At 48.7% G+C, this 16,535-nt stretch overlaps 1 protein-coding gene across 2 annotated transcripts in view; it reads left to right on the forward strand.

The window, feature by feature from the left end:
- The window catches only part of LOC147684589 (leucine-rich repeat neuronal protein 1-like), a 111,123-nt gene that overhangs the window by 68,089 nt on the left and 26,499 nt on the right, over positions 1-16,535 (forward strand). The window contains exon 1 of one of the 2 annotated variants that reach the window (XM_086940430.1): positions 2,540-3,219. The exons of the other annotated variant lie outside the window; for it this stretch is intronic. The gene's annotated coding sequence lies outside the window, so the exon portion shown is untranslated. Of the gene's footprint in view, positions 1-2,539; positions 3,220-16,535 lie in introns of those variants that run through there. 2 annotated transcript variants of the gene reach the window in all.

Consider the following 16,535-nt stretch of genomic DNA (forward strand, 5'->3'; position numbering starts at 1 on the left):
GTGCCTGTTCGATTGTGCGTGCTCTTTTTTCCTACCTACTGCCATAACGGGAACACTATGGGGTTTGGCTTTCCTCTCTGCCTCGTTTGGTAATTCCTGTGACTCTGATCGCCTCACATTCTATTCTGTTGTACAGTGTCTATGCCTATGTTCTCTCCATCAACTGTGGCGGTGGTTTCCGGTGCTCAGCACTGGCACTTCATCATCAACACCAACACTTTTCATGAGCACCAGTTAAGGATACATTCATTTATGGTAGGCACGGGGAGATTAAGTGATTTGCCCAGAATCACAGGATGTTCAGTTGATGCTGAGACTCAAACCTGGTTCCCCAGCTCTGAAGTCAGCAGCTCTGGCCATTACACCACAACTTCTCCCCACTTTCATGGTTAGTAGTTGGTTCTGTTTTAGTCGGCGCTAACAGGAGAAATGGGCTGGTGCAAACTACCTCCTGACAAGAGCCCCGCCACTTTTTTTTTTTTACAAAGTAACCACTACTACAGTATGACAATGAAGGATTCAAATCAATTACTGGCAAATCAGGCAGGGACAAGGATAAGGATGGAGGAAGACGACAGGGGTGCTGCTGTTGGCATTACTTTAATGCACCTCTGTGAACCCCTCATAATATATTGGTGCCCTGGGTCCGTTTCGTTCATGCTGAAGGCCGGCCCTGCCAGGCAGAGATGCCCTAGGCCGAGACTAGTTGTGGGCCGTGTAGGGCTGGGCTTCTCGCACACTAACCTAGACAGGTCTATCGCGCAACGGGTGGAAAAGCTTATTTTGCCTCGTGTACAAGGTTGTCTGTGAGGAATAACACAGCTGTGCTGCAGACAGGTAAAGCACCGACAAGCTCCTCAGGAAACCTGGGCAAGGGGGTGTGTGGTGCTGGATAGTAGCGCTTGGATAAGATTGCGTGCTTGTTGCATTGTCAACATTTTGTGCATGTGATCTAGGCCACGGAATGGCCTCCCCTACACCCGAGACTGTCGCCCCCAACCCCTCTGCTTCAGAAAGTAATCTAAAAAGGCATCTCGTGTCTGTCCTGCTGACTCCCCGTGTCTGCCTTCCACCCCCAACCCTCTGCTTGTCTTCTCCCTCACCTCGTGCTCGCACCACCTTCCCGGAGCTGTGTAACCGTCCCTGTGTGCACCATGATGCAACCATGCACGTGGGGCACGTGCTCTCGTTGCTGTGCAAACCTCTCCGTCTCCCCAATGGGTCACGTCCACGCTATATAAATACTACCCCCGTTGAGTGGCATAAAGCAACGGAGGCCCCGGAAGATAAGCTGGTTTGCGCAAGGTCACACAATTCGAGCAAGTGGGGAAGCTGGGAAGACAACGCACATCTACTGTAGCGACCCTCGCCCCTTCACCTTCCATCAAAATGTGTGGACTGAAAGCTTTGGATCTGAAGAGGTAGACCGGGGTGTAGACTCTGGACTGCTCTCCCATATTAGCACTTAACAGGAGCCTCCATTTTAGAATGTTGCGAGAGAGAGTAGGGTCGTGGTGGTCCACAATTAGTTAATGGCTGCTCAGATCTGATCTCTGTGGCCCCTGCCTGCCCATCACCTGCTCTTCCAGCCGGTCTCCCCCGTCCCCTGAGCTGCGGCCGGAAGGAGCAGCAGGCCGAGGCCACCAGGCTCACCGGAGAGGCCAGTGTGAGCCAATGAGGGGAAGTCCCCAATCGTGGACCAATGGGCAGCCTCCCTTCCTCTTCCCCAAGAGACCGAGGCCCAGGGGTTGCTGTGGCAACAGCTGGCCAGCTGCAGAGCCGCGGTGACGCGTGTGCATGGAGCGTGAAGAGGACACGATGGATGAATACATCGAAAGAGGGACACGTTTCAGGAAATTAAAGTCTCCTGCTCCCCCCAAAGGGCCACTAGGCCCTGCCCCTCCTCCGCCCTAGCCCGCGTGGCTGCTGTGTGTGAGGGCGTGGTCGCACCCTGCATGACTGCAGTGGTTGAACACATCACCTGCCAGGAGGCGAAGGTAGTGCAGGGTAGAACCGATGTGCACTGGCAGAGTTCAGGCTGTAGATACCCGTGTTTACGCAGCACCGGGTGCTGCGGATTAGGATTACGGTGCAATGGCAAAACTCTTTTTGGGTCACGGCCCTGGGACAGCAAGAGGGGCTGCAGGCCAGGGCTGAGGTACACGGACAGAGCCGCATGTGCTGGTCCAGGTTGAGGTGCACTGACGGAGCCGGGTGTGCTGTTCATGGTTGAGGTGCATTGACAGAGCTGCGTGTTCTGGTCCGACCGGAGGTGCACTGACGGAGCTACATGTGCTGGTCCAGGGGTAGGAGCTCGCTGAGCTAATGATGGAGTGCAGGAATGACGGCCTCCAGAAGTGGGTCAGTGCAGCCAGGCGGCTTCAAGGAGACTCCGGCGAAGGCGCATTTGTAAAATGCTTCCTCCGCGCCCCCCGCCGCCGCGGCCCTCCCTGCCCCCACCGCGTGCTGCTGCGAGCCGGGGAGATGCGCCGAGAGGGTAATATTAGCCACATAAAATGACAGTCTGCGGAGAGGCAGCGCGAGGGTCGGCTGCTGCGTGTGGAGAGGCGGCTTTAATGGCATAGCATCAGAGCGCGGGGCGCTGCTTCCCGGCGCCCCCCTGGGCCTCCCTCTGTGCCGCCCCCCCCTCTCTCTCGGAATGCTTCGCTATCCCTTCCATCACTTACACCGTCTCTCCTCCCTCTTTCCATTCGATCCCTCCACTCTGTTACTCTTCTATGTCTCTCTTCCACCCAGTGTGTTTCTCTTTCTTTCTCTCTGTCTCTCTCTCCCCCTCCCCTCTATTCTCTCTTCCCCCCCCCTCCGTTCTCTTTCCCCTCCTCTGAACCTTCATTGTGTGTGTGTCTCTCTCTCTCTCTCCTTCCCATCCCCACCCATCATTCCACAGTGGTGCTGGGAGTGCTGCCATCAATGTAACACCACTGAAGTCAGAGGGCGTGTGAAAAATTCAAACTTCACACAAACAGGTTTAGCAGTGACCGGCAACGCTCGTGTCGTGACAGACTGAAGCCTGGAGACGCCTGGTTCTGGAACCCTACTTGAGACTGCATCCGTGGCTTGGTTTATATTGCTAAATATACATTCTGGATCTTCCCTAACCGCACTGGCACAAGAATCTAACTCGAGTCCGCACAACCGGCTTGCTCCAACTTGAACTACCGTCACCTTGGAACCCTGCTACCCGGTCTCAGCCTTCTGGTACGTCATCCCTCGTACCTGCACCCAGACCTTTATTTAAATGGTCCCACGCCGGTCAATCTCTATCTTGCCTCTAAAGGCAGCCTGGCCATTAACCCAGGCAATTAAGTCATATGTAAACAGGCATGCTTATTAAAATGTCCTGAAGTTGACCCCAGTATTTTCTTACGCGATCGAAACGCTGTCGACGCCTTGTACACCATATACGCTTGCTTCAAACGTCCTAATTTTTGTGTAATGGTGTCTACTGTATATTCTGTTTGTTCTATGAGAAATGTGCTGAAAACAAATATTTTCCCTTGCCTGAACCCTTCACTTTATGTTGTACGTCTTTCTTGCTAAAGTTCGGTACAGGCTTGTGTCCCACTTTAAAATGCTTCTTGTTTATTCTTTGTAAATATTGAATTGATTGAACATTAAGGGGCAGATTTACAAGCCCCTTGCGCTGCTTTTACACCGCCGTAGCGTCACTTTTGTGACGCGGCGGCGCAAAAGATGCACCATGGTGCGGGGTATTTACAACGTGACGCATCTCCCAGATGTGTCCGTGGTAAAGCCCTGCGCCAGAAGAGGCGTACCATCACTGGGGGAGGGGTTTAGGCGCAGGAACGCCTCCCAAAAGTGGCTGAGTGAAATCTACAAGATTTCACTCAGTCACTTTTGGGCCCATGCTGCGACAAAACCCCGCGCCTGCTTGAAGTATGTGTAAGGATTGACGCAGCATTGTACACATAGGGCCCCCCTGATTATTGCTGGAGCTGCATCGCATCGCACTTGCGACGCAACTCCAGCAATGCACCGCTTTTACGACACAGATGCGTGACGCATCTGTGCCATTTTGGCCCCATGGTGCGCCGCATTGTAAATGCGCCGCATCAAGGGTGGCGGAGCTGCGGAGCACAATTACTGGCGCATTCTTGCCGATATGCAGGGATGCGCCAGTAATTGTAAATCTGCCCCTAAATATCTGTCCAGCTGGACAGATTTCTACAATATAGTCATGTCCATTCAGCTAGGAGAGTGGTATGGGTGTGGTATGGAGCCGGTGGTGCAAATTGAAGCACACTATCACAAATGCCTCAAAAAAAGCGTGAATTGGGTTCCCTAGCACTGGGGTGTCAGAAAATACGTATCATTTGCAAATCACCAAATAAAGTGTCCTCATTTGTTCTGAGTGTATTAAATCTTTGTTTCCATCAGACTGCAGAATCACAAAAATCTGTGCTTCATTTGTGCTTGACAAGCTACTGATAAAGTTTGAAATATTTCTAGAGTACATCTACTGGACTTTACGTTTTGTTGTGCGCTAGGAAAAATAGACACCCTACACCACTCCCTTTACGCCTGCAAGAATGTCAAAAGTTCCCTTTACAGAATTCTCTCACTTTTTAGTCAGAGAGAGAAAAACGAACACCATTCCCATGTTATAAAAATAAGCAACAGTTTGTCAGAAGTCACAGCCTGACGTTTGGCCTCTGCTTTGACCACAGCAAATGTGGCACAATAAAACCAAAATTTAAAGGCATCTTTACTGCCAGGGCCGGACTGGGAACAGAAACCGGCCCTGGCAAACTGCTCAGCAGCCCCCCCACTGGGGTGAGCGGGAGTGCAGCCGAGCAGTTTGCAAGGGTCGGTTTCGGCCGATTTTGTTACCGGGGGCCGATATTGCCGACCCCCGGAGGCAAAAACGGCCCCCCAGGGACCCAAAACCGGCCCCCACCCTAGCGGCCTACCGGGGAAACGCCCGGTGCCCGCTATGGCCAGTCCGGCCCTGTTTACTGCTCATTCACCTGCACTCCAGCGTGGTTATTCTGGGGGTGCTGCAGCACCACAAGACCCCCACTTCCAGCGCCTATGTCTATCCACTTGCGTTTTGTTTTCCACAAATGTCAGGCTTAAAAATATTGTCAACAACTTGCTGGCTATTAAATAATAAAAAAAACACAGTTGATGGACAGAATGGCTCTCCACACCACTGGAGTCAAGCTATACAGGCTGATGAAGGCTGATAGCCAGAAACCGGTCCTTGGATGCTTGATTCCGGTCTGGGAAAGACAAGGCTTGGTAGTTCGAACTGGACTTTTCCCATGAGGCACAGGGTCAGAGCTGATTTGCACATAGCCAGTGTCTAACCCAGGGTGGTGTGGAGTGCAAAAAAACGATGGATTTAGGCTCAGGTCCTTGTACTGGGGTGAATGTATGACATTGTTCTACATTCTGTCCATCAACTGTGTTTTTTGCTATTAAATAATGCCAGTTTTACGCATATGTTGAAGGGGCCAATTTGCAATAAAATAGCAAATCCACGCAGGTGCACTGCTGTGCCTACAATTCATGGCTTGCTGCAGAGGCCGGATAGTGCCAACTTTGCAATTACAAAATGTCTGTGTTCAAAATAGAGGAATGGTGGGGCTTTTTCCACTTACAGAGGAGTGGGAGGTCCAGCATAAACAGGAGCCCCTATCAAAGTATCAATGAAGTGGTGTTATGCTGTTCCTCAAGAAGGTGGAGTTGAAATGATTATCAATAGTTTTAAAGTGTAGATAGTTTCTGTTTTCCTGGTCCTGAAGAATTGTGAGTAAATTCACATAACTGGAGAAACATGTTGACCTTTATCTCTTTAACCCCTTCGACGCTCGTGACGGAACGGTTCCGTCATCAGCGTCGGTTGGGCTGTGCTGATGACGGAACTGTTCCGTCACGACCACGCCCGTTTTCGAATCTTCAGCATAGCGCGAAAATTCGTGCAGCGCTGAAGCGGTTAATATGGACACACCAATAGGAGACATTATACTCTGAGTGCCGTGTTCACTGTTTTTAATTAAGGTACGAGACCCTCAGAATAAAATTATCTACGCCAGGTTGTCCCAGCCCTATTTTAACTCTTCTGACCCTACACCCGCACTTCACCACACAGCTGTTGGATAAAAGATCTCCGACGAAGAGCCCCTTTTTAGGTGAGCCCGTTGGGTAATGCACCGCCGACCCAACAAGGAGCAGCCCATATGATGAAGCATGACACCTGAGAGGGTGTGTGAGGGCATTAAAATCCAACAAATGGATTTCAAACTGTAGATCATATTAGGGCTCAGTTGGTCCCAGCCTCTGGTTGACTCTATAACTCCACCTTCTTGAGGAGCAGCAGAACACCACTTCATTGAATTATAAAATGTCCACTTAGAGAAACAGCCTCTTTCACAGGGTTAGTATTCTAGAGCAAAGACATGTTTGTTTATGTTCCTTTTGTTTCATCCACATGGAAAACGCGTTTACGTGCAAGAATTCACTTCCGTGGTTTTTACCACCTTACGCTCCCTATTTGCACCTACATTTTTAGGTGCTCGTTTACGTCTGCAGAAGGGGTTGGGAATACATTGACTTTGCACAATGGGGCGGGAAGCAATACTATGGAAGAACTCCTTTACATACTCTTACATGCCTTTGTGAATTGCCCCCAAAATGTCCAACTCCCTATTAGTAAAAGTGAAAAGGGCTATTTCATGCCTTTTATTTTTACAAACAATATATGAATAGTCAACGAATATTCTGATTTTATTCCCGTTTTAAATGTTTTTGGCTAATTCATAAAGGCATGTAGGCGTAGATTGAACAGTGTACAACATTGGTACTACTTTCCGTACTTCAAAATGCCTTTGTGCATAGACCCAATCTGCGGACTTTTAGTGTGTCCAATGCTTGGTTCACAATCACACTGTGTGCTTTGCGACGTGGGTGTGGCCTCAAGTTCAGTACCTTCTTGCCCTGTTTTCTCAGGTTCCATCACCTTCCCCCTGGTGTTTGTCAGTGGCAAATAAAACAAGCATTGGGATTTTTGATGCTTTCTCGATGTTTAGATGTATTCTCAGGGTTGTATCTGAGATGCCTGTGTGCTAACTGGGTTATTTGGCTTGTGCTTTGCGCGGTATTAAGCTGTGTGCTGTTGTCTGAAAAGCTGTGCAGTGTTCGATACATGTGAGCGGTTCTGTTTGTTGGGTGTGTTAGAAGTTTGTGTATCTTATTTGGAAATGTGTGAGGCTAGCTCCCATTGGCTAAGCTGTGCTCTCTCTGCCTGTGGAGGGATCTCCGCCTCCCTTTCAAAAGCAGACCGCGTTGCCACCTACAACGTGAAAGACCAATCAGCTGCTCCAAAGAGCCGGTCCGCCTGTCACTAATGCACTGCCAACCCAGACAGGCACATTTTCACGACTGCTTGCAGGGGAAGAGCATGATCTGCAATAGGGTGCACTGACCAGATCTTTTTCCAGGGCACCCACTAAGGTGCACTGCAGTCAGTGCTTAATTTGTAAAAACCTTAGTGCCAGGGCCCTCGACAGGAGGACTCTAGAGCTTGCACCATCCGTTGCTCCTGGTAGCACTGCCAATGCCAATGACAGCACCAACACACTACTAATCACCACACTCTTAAAAGTGTGACAATTCATACTATTACAGGCCCCCAAAGCTATAAGAATGGCGTTGGAGGCAAATACTAATAATTGGAAATGTAAATTGAAAAAATAAACAGAAGTTGTTCTGCTCATACCTAAGTTGTCAGACACCACAACTATGTGGCAGACAGTCATAAACACCAGGTGCTGGCAATTAAGTGCTGGTGCTGAGCACTGGAAAGCACAGGCACAAATTAAGCACTGCTGCAGCTTAGACTCGGGCAGCGTGCCCTATGTATAACACAGCCCCTTGTCATCTGAAGGATCAGGCGCAACTTTGCACAGTTTCATGTACGTGCAGGCACATCAAATTTGGGGCTTGGTCAGCAAACGTGCAACATCTGACGCAGTCGTGTGCTGCTGGCCACAGTCGATGCCTCACCATGTTATGCATATTTGTAAAGGTCACTATCACCCACGAGGGTACCCTGGTGCTCAGTAAGGGTGTGTACCTTGCCCCGCCTTTGGTAGGTCGGTTAATTGAAAAACCAGGTCTTCAGCTTCTTGCGGAATTCAAGAAGAGATGTGGAGTGGGAGGCCATTCCCGCTTTACGAGCAATGCAAGAGAATGCGCGTCCTCCTGATCTGGTTCTGTGTATGCGTGGGATGTGCGAGCAGTTGTCCTGCGGAGCAGAGGTGTCTGGATGGTTGGTGGAATGAGATGCGATATTCCAGTATGTGGGGTGAACTATAACATTATCAGAGCAGGCTTGCTTTAAAATCTATAAATAAATGTTGCAGCATGAGCGTGGGTCCTGCATAAAGCAAAGGCCACTGGGTATAATGACCCCGCCCCACGCTTCCCTCCTGGCGAGCATGCTTACCTGTGACACATTCTGTGAGTCGGGCCTTGTGCTTCTGCCGGTGTCATATGCTGGCACCGGTGCTGTTGCTTCTTAATGCAGCTCTACTTTTCTCCCAGCAGAACAGTGATGTTGTAGTTATGTCCCTGCTGAATGCCTGGAGATCTCACTCTTGTAACAGGGCCTGGTTTTCTCTGGCTTGAGTCTTTGTATGAGAAACTCATTTTTATGTCTCAGCTGAGACCACACAAATGCTCTGCTGCTTGCGATGATTTATTGTGTCAAAAAAACTGTCAAAAAGGGGCTTTTAGCCCAGCCATTACGTACCCTTGTTTGGCTTCATTGTCATTCATCTTCTTATTTGTTGGTGAGCGCATGCCGGCTTCACTTCATTTCTGTACTTTTCGTTTTCTTCCCTGGAGCATGGACCAATTACTGATTGATTTTTTTGATTAGTGCTCTTCCACGGGGAACGTCGTTTACAACGCGGTGTTTACACCGCACGACCTTTTCCCCGCAGCTGTTACAACGCAAGTCGTTACTACGACTTGCGCTGGATGGCGCTGTGGGATAAGGAATGTTTTAATTTTATAGTCCAACACCTTCCCTACTGTTACGGGGACTGCTGTTGGAATATAAAATTAAAAAATTCCGAAATCCGCGCCCTCCAACGCAAGTCGTTGTAACGACTTGCGTTGTAAAACCTGCGATGTCAAGTACCGCGATCTAAAAGATCGCGTTGTACTGACATACATCCCTCTTCCACGCTGCTTACGCTTCGATTGTGGTACTTTTAGGTTTTGCAAGTGTGTATTGTTTATTTCTATGTTCTTTTTCACACTGCTGTGTCACTCTATCTTGTTTTTAGCTGCTTTTATGTCCCTTCGTTTTTGCTTTCATCTTGGGCCCACCGCTCCCCTCACTCATTGTTTGCGTTTCAGATTAAAAAAAACTTTTCACTTTCAAGTAAGCTACTGTTCTCTGGCCAGTCTTGTTCAATACACATAACACACTATTACATTTTTATAAAAGTACATGTTGCAGCATTTACTAAGGATGCGTTTTTTGTGACCCATCCTTGTTTTGGTCGCACTCTGTCTAATGCCGCAATCCTTCCCAATTTGGTAAAGCCAACGCAAGTTACATGCTTGTAAATTGTACCAACTGGTGGTATCAGTGCTTCCCTACATGCACATGTATGCATGCAGTTAGCAGTTCCTAGGCTGTATGCCTCCATAACATGCCATGCCATACCATACCATAATATACTATACAATAACAGGCTATGACGTACCATACCATACCATGCAATACAATAGTAGACCATAACATACCATGTTAGACAGGAACAAACAATACTATTCAGTAACAGGCCACACCATGCAATACAATGACAGTCCATACCATATTAAACCAGATTACCATATTAAACAATAACATGCCATACAATAACATACTATACAATAACAGCTCATAACTTATCATACTATGAAACGACATACTGTACTATACCATACCGTACAATGAGTCTTACCATATCATACTATCCAGTCAAGACACCCTTGCCCCCCTTTTACTCTACCCACCCTTGAACACTCAAGTTATCCTGAACTTGCTTTACCTCTACCCACCCCTGAGCCCCTGAGTCACTCTCACCTCCCTTTATATCTAACTAACCCCGAGCCCCAAGTAATAATAACCTCCATTTACCTCTACCCCCTCAATCCTCCAGTCATCCTCACCTCCATTTACCTCTACCCACCCCTGGAACCTCGCCCACCTCTCTTTACTTCTACCACAAACGCTAAAATCACTTAAAAAATCAAATATAAAAGTATGTTATTTAAAAAAAAAACTTAACTGTGTGGTAAAGTATTCTGTGTGAAAGGTAGAAATACTTATCTGTGTGGTACTCACCTCGTTGATAAAGACTGCATGGTTAAGGTCTTGTCTGGTAAAGGTCACAAGATAAAACCTGTTTCCCCAGAAGTAGGGCGTAGATGTTTTGAGGGGTACAAATTGGTTGTTTATGCCTTTCAGTATGTTTGGAGAACACCATCACCCTTTTGAGTCTTCCAATTCCCTCCCCTCCTCCCCATCCAACCCTATACTTTAGGTCTCACCTGAGACAGCACATGCGCTGTCGCCTGTAGAACATTTTCCTTAGCTCAAAGGCTTGGAGCCTGCCCATTTCTTACGATTGTTTGGCTTTATCGTTATTCTCATTTCCTTGTTTCTCTTTGGTCAGCAAGTGCTGTCTTTACTTCCTCTTCATGTGTTTGTCCCCACCCTTGAGCATTGCCCAAGTACTGCTTCTCTTGCCCGGTATCCTTACATTGCTGGCATCTTTCAAAGGTACTTTTTTTCCATTTACTTGCACCTCTTTCCTCTCTCCTCCCTCCTGCATTGTTGCTTGCCCTGCCCGCTCTTCTTCTCTTGTATTGTTGCTTGTCTGTCCAACCCCTGTTGTTTCTTACCTCATCCTCCCCAGATCTTCTCCATATTCGTTGCTTGCCACTTCCTGTCCAGCCAGAAAAAAAGCACCCAAAAGTTGCAGCACTTCACTCTTTGCTTTGCTTGGCCTTTTTGGTGCTGTCTCACTGCGGAGCCTAATCGTCATACTTCAGCTCCGGCATAAGATAATGAAGTGGGTTTTTGTGACGGCAGAGAATAAACCCATGAAAGAAAATGGATCACTGCCCCTCGCCGTCAGCAATTGGCGCATCATACCCGTTTTATTTTCTAACTTTCAGCACTACAACATGGCTAAAAGAAATTGACAAAGCCATTAGCTCTCTCATATGTGAGACATCTTGGCTTTGCCAATGCTTGTTCAAATTGCCAGGCTTCCATTGCCGATCAGTCTGCTCTCAGTATGAGCTCCAGACAAGCCTCTGCTCCAATCAGTGGCCACGGACCCTGTATGTTTGCATTAGTTGACTATGTTCTTCTACGGGTATAGCTTCACAGCGCTTTCAGTTATCCAAATGCTGAAGTTCAAACTGTTCCGAGGTCTCCATGACAGACCAGCGTATGGCTGGGCTTGTAAGATGTGCTGTCCGTATTGTGCATGGGTACATTCTTCTGTTTTATTACTAACGTCGACTTTAATGAGATGGGGTTGTATGTTCTTGATGTTTGATGGGTGATACCAAAGGGGGTTGTATGTTCTTGATGTTTGATGGGTGATACCAAAGGGCTGTTGCCAATCAAATGTGTTTCTTGTAGGATTTTTGGCATGCCTGTTGTCCATTAGGTAAAAAAGGGGAGGGGAGAGATAGATTGGGGTTGTCTGCTGTTGTAGTCATGGTGATTTCCAACTACATGACATCCGTGCTGTATTGGGGGTGTGTGGGTGTTCTGTCCAATGGCTACTGTTGGCTATTATGCATGGGGGGGAGTCAGACTTCTGATGTTTGTGTCACAGTAATATGCTTCTTTTTGGCATGTGTTCTCGGTTGGATGTATATCAAGAGTTTTGTTATCTGTGTCCTGTTGAGCATTTGTGCTCGTGTGAGACTTCAGTCTGTGGCATTTCAGTCTGCTTTGCATCTGTGGTTGGGACTTCCAAGGGTTTTATTTACTGGTGTAACTTATTTAAACAGAAGATTCATGTGGTGTGTTGCTGACTTTGTGCCGTTTCTGGGAATGTAGCGTCTCTCTCTCTCTAGCACCATTAGTATGCCGAAGACAGAGGAGTTGCTCATAGAACAATGGCTTTTTTCTCCATCGAAGTATCTTCTCTTATTAGATGGCGTTCCTCCCTCTTTTTCTGTTAGTCCCACCCAAGGAGCATTTTGGACTCGCTGATTTTTGTTTTTTATTTATTGGACCACTTGTATCCTTACGCACCTAACGTCAGACCATGCAGTGCATGAGGGACTATTTTATCTCGTTCTCTATCTCTCTATCGTCCCTGTCTGCCACCACATGCTGCTAACGCAGCAGCCAATGTTTAAATGGCCTCTTAACCATTCCAAGATGACTGACTTTCCATGCCCATGAGTGGTGGCCATCTTGAATTGCTTTTTCATTAAGCTTAAGACAAAGCATTCCAAGATGGCTGCTATACAAAGCAGTCACCTGGGGGAGAAAGGGTAAAGTCAGTAGGTCTACACCCCATATGACAGGTAAAATCTGTTAAATGTGTGGCTGCTTATTTCCAAGCTGGGTCCAGAAGTATGTGACACTTTTTCTGACTATTAAATAATAGAGAACTGACATAGCTATGCAAAGATCAGTGGCGGCTGGCGACTTTCCAAAGTGGTTAGGCTATGTAATGCTATTTTAGGAACTGTGGTTACATTTATATTGCAGATATGATCGGGGCACATTCTATTTAAAGGTGCATTCAATTCACGTAGAATGTGCCCAGTACAACGTAATATTGCACATTGCTGTAAAGTAAATAAACATATCGTTACCTTCAGTAAACGTGATTCTTCCACCTCGCACAGCCTGGAAAAGATGTGCATGCTGGGAAATGGCATCCCAGCCAATCCAAGCACTGCTGTCAAGCTGCTTTTAATTCCAAACAGCATAAAAGCAGTACCAGGATTGGCTGGGTCAGGGAGGCACAACGCTCCATCGGAGATCAATGGGGCTGAGCCTCTGCCCTTCCGGCTTCCTTAGTGTTTATTAGGGAAGCCTTAACTACGTATGTGAAATTGGTCATATGAAAAACACCAGCCAATCTCGCATGCGCAGTTCACTCAACACAGCCTCCGATTCAATCGTTGCCAGGAGAGAGAGCTTCTCAGCCCTGCCCCATTCTAAAGGAACAAACACATGGGTGTAGAGAGCCTGTCTGAGGTGTGGTGGCTCGCAGCAGTAGGTCACCGACCCAACGCCCTAATGGACGAGCCGCCCCTGGCCACTGAAGGCAGCATTTCTGTTGTCAGCAAAAACAGCAGAGCAAGGATGTTTACTGTTTGCAATCCGTTCATTCTTGGTCCAGACAATGCCACAAGGCAGCAAGTAATAAATGCAAAACCACATTTTCAACATAGCTCGAATGTCTGCCCTGTCTACTGTGTACATTGAGGGAAGCCACAAAGCAGGGTCTTAATGGTGCAAATCCTAAGGTAAGTACATGGAATCCTAATAATTTTTGTATAAAGTACAGATGCTTGACTAGAGCTATCTGAATGCCTTCCTCATGGCGGAAGTCATGACTTGAAGAAACAAGGGATTAGCGAGTCACCTGACTTGAAAGTAAAGGCGTTAGGAGATGTGGGGAGGGTGAAAAAGAAGAAAGCTTCCATACAAATTCTGCTGATCAGCTTAGCTCAGCAGACAGCCGCCCAGGAATACAAAGGGAGTGGGGTTTATGGATCTGGCGGGCTAGGACATAACACAGCCCGACATCCCATTTTGCATCAGAGCCGGCTCCTCTCTTCTTGAATTCTGCAAGAAAGCTGAAGACCTGGCATTTCATCTACCATGGGCAGGCTGGCACACGCCCCTGCCCAGTGACAGGATACCCTCGCGGGCGCCAGTGCACTTTACAGATACATATAACATAACAACGTCTGTATTTGCAAAGCAGGCGTTCTCCCAGATATCTAGGCACTGTTGTATCAGATGTTTGTTGTGTATTCTCACTTGCTGTCTGTAAAAGGTGAACACGGCCTTATTTTACACCCACCGCTTTGCATCTTCATTGAAAGCTGTCCCTGCTGTTCTGAGTGTCTCAATAAAAGGCCAAACCTTGATAGTGATTTCATTTATGGATGAGGCACCAGATCAAACTTGGAGGGAATATTCTGGAGCTGTTGCATCGGAGTGCACTGGTGAGAAACTATTGTTAGCAGAGAGAAGTTAGGAAAACTGGGCAATTAACCAAAAACACTCCAAAAAGGCCACGCGAATGGTGTGGTGATTGGGGTGAGCAGGGTGTTGGCATGTAGGCCTTGTAACTCACAGCTCTTACTGCAGTTCGGAGCACAGTCATACTGGGCAGGCAAGTGAGGGTCTCTCCAGATTGGGCCCCTAGGTACCAGCCACTGTCTGCTTCTCTTGTGGTCCCTGGAGAGCTTTGATCAGTGGGAATGTAGATTTTCATTGATGATAAAGTGCCTTGATATCTTAAAGTGAACAAAGGCAATTGTGCACCACTTTGTTTCTCGGCTTGAAAAACACCCTCGGTGAAAGAAAGAGATTTGCACATTTCCTACCTCACTGCATTACTTAAAGCACTGTTGTTTTTTGTGGGTCAGGGGTATTTCCTGAGAAGAGGAGAGTAGTGGGAGCGATTGGTACTGATAACTTGCAAAATATCTATGCGTTGCACCTGACTGTGACAGCGCACACTGCTAGGGAGCCGGCACAGTGACAGTGAACACTACAAGGGTGTAGACGGAGTGACAGCGCACGCTGCTAGGGTGCCGAAAGAGCAACAGCGCAACCTGTTAGGGTGCTGACAGTGCACACTGCTAGGGTGCCGACAGAGCGACTGCACACGCTGCTAAGGTGCTGAAAGAGCAACAGTGCACACTGCTAGGCTGCCTACAGAGTGACAGCACACACTGCTAGGCTGCCTACAGAGTGACAGCGCACACTGCTAGGCTGCCTACAGAGTGACAGCGCACACTGCTAGGCTGCCGGAAGAGCAACAGCGTACACTGCAAGGCTGCTGTAAGAGCAACAGCGTACACTGCTAGGCTGCCTACAGAGCAACAGCGCACACTGCTAGGCTGCCTACAGAGCAACAGCGCACACTGCTAGGCTGCCTACAGAGCAACAGCGCACACTGCTAGGCTGCCGAAAGAGCAACAGCGTACACTGCTAGGCTGCCTACAGAGCAACAGCGCACACTGCTAGGCTGCCTACAGAGTGACAGCACACACTGCTAGGCTGCCTACAGAGTGACAGCACACACTGCTAGGCTGCCTACAGAGTGACAGCACACACTGTTAGGCTGCCTACAGAGTGACAGCACACACTGCTAGGCTGCCCACAGAGTGACAGCACACACTGCTAGGCTGCCCACAGAGTGACAGCACACACTGCTAGGCTGCCTACAGAGTGACAGCACACACTGCTAGGCTGCCTACAGAGTGACAGCACACACTGCTAGGGTGCCTACAGAGTGACAGCACACACTGCTAGGGTGCCTACAGAGTGACAGCACACACTGCTAGGGTGCCTACAGAGTAAAAGCACACACTGTTAGGGTACCTACCGAGTGACAGCGCACACTTCTAGGGTGCCTACAGAGTGACAGCTCACACTGCTAGGGTGCCAAAAGAGCAACAGCGCACACTGCTAGGCTGCCTACAGAGTGACAGCACACACTGCTAGGCTGCCTACAGAGTGACAGCGCACACTGCTAGGCTGCCTACAGAGTGACAGCGCACACTGCTAGGCTGCCGGAAGAGCAACAGCGTACACTGCAAGGCTGCTGTAAGAGCAACAGCGTACACTGCTAGGCTGCCTACAGAGCAACAGCGCACACTGCTAGGCTGCCTACAGAGCAACAGCGCACACTGCTAGGCTGCCTACAGAGCAACAGCGCACACTGCTAGGCTGCCGAAAGAGCAACAGCGTACACTGCTAGGCTGCCTACAGAGCAACAGCGCACACTGCTAGGCTGCCTACAGAGTGACAGCACACACTGCTAGGCTGCCTACAGAGTGACAGCACACACTGCTAGGCTGCCTACAGAGTGACAGCACACACTGTTAGGCTGCCTACAGAGTGACAGCACACACTGCTAGGCTGCCCACAGAGTGACAGCACACACTGCTAGGCTGCCCACAGAGTGACAGCACACACTGCTAGGCTGCCTACAGAGTGACAGCACACACTGCTAGGCTGCCTACAGAGTGACAGCACACACTGCTAGGGTGCCTACAGAGTGACAGCACACACTGCTAGGGTGCCTACAGAGTGACAGCACACACTGCTAGGGTGCCTACAGAGTAAAAGCACACACTGTTAGGGTACCTACCGAGTGACAGCGCACACTTCTAGGGTGCCTACAGAGTGACAGCTCACACTGCTAGGGTGCCAAAAGAGCAACAGCGCACACTGCTAGGGTGCCGAAAGAGCAACAGCGCACACT

The sequence above is a fragment of the Lissotriton vulgaris genome, chromosome 10 (assembly GCF_964263255.1).
Source record: "Lissotriton vulgaris chromosome 10, aLisVul1.2, whole genome shotgun sequence".
In the NCBI taxonomy this organism is placed as follows: domain Eukaryota; kingdom Metazoa; phylum Chordata; class Amphibia; order Caudata; family Salamandridae; genus Lissotriton; species Lissotriton vulgaris.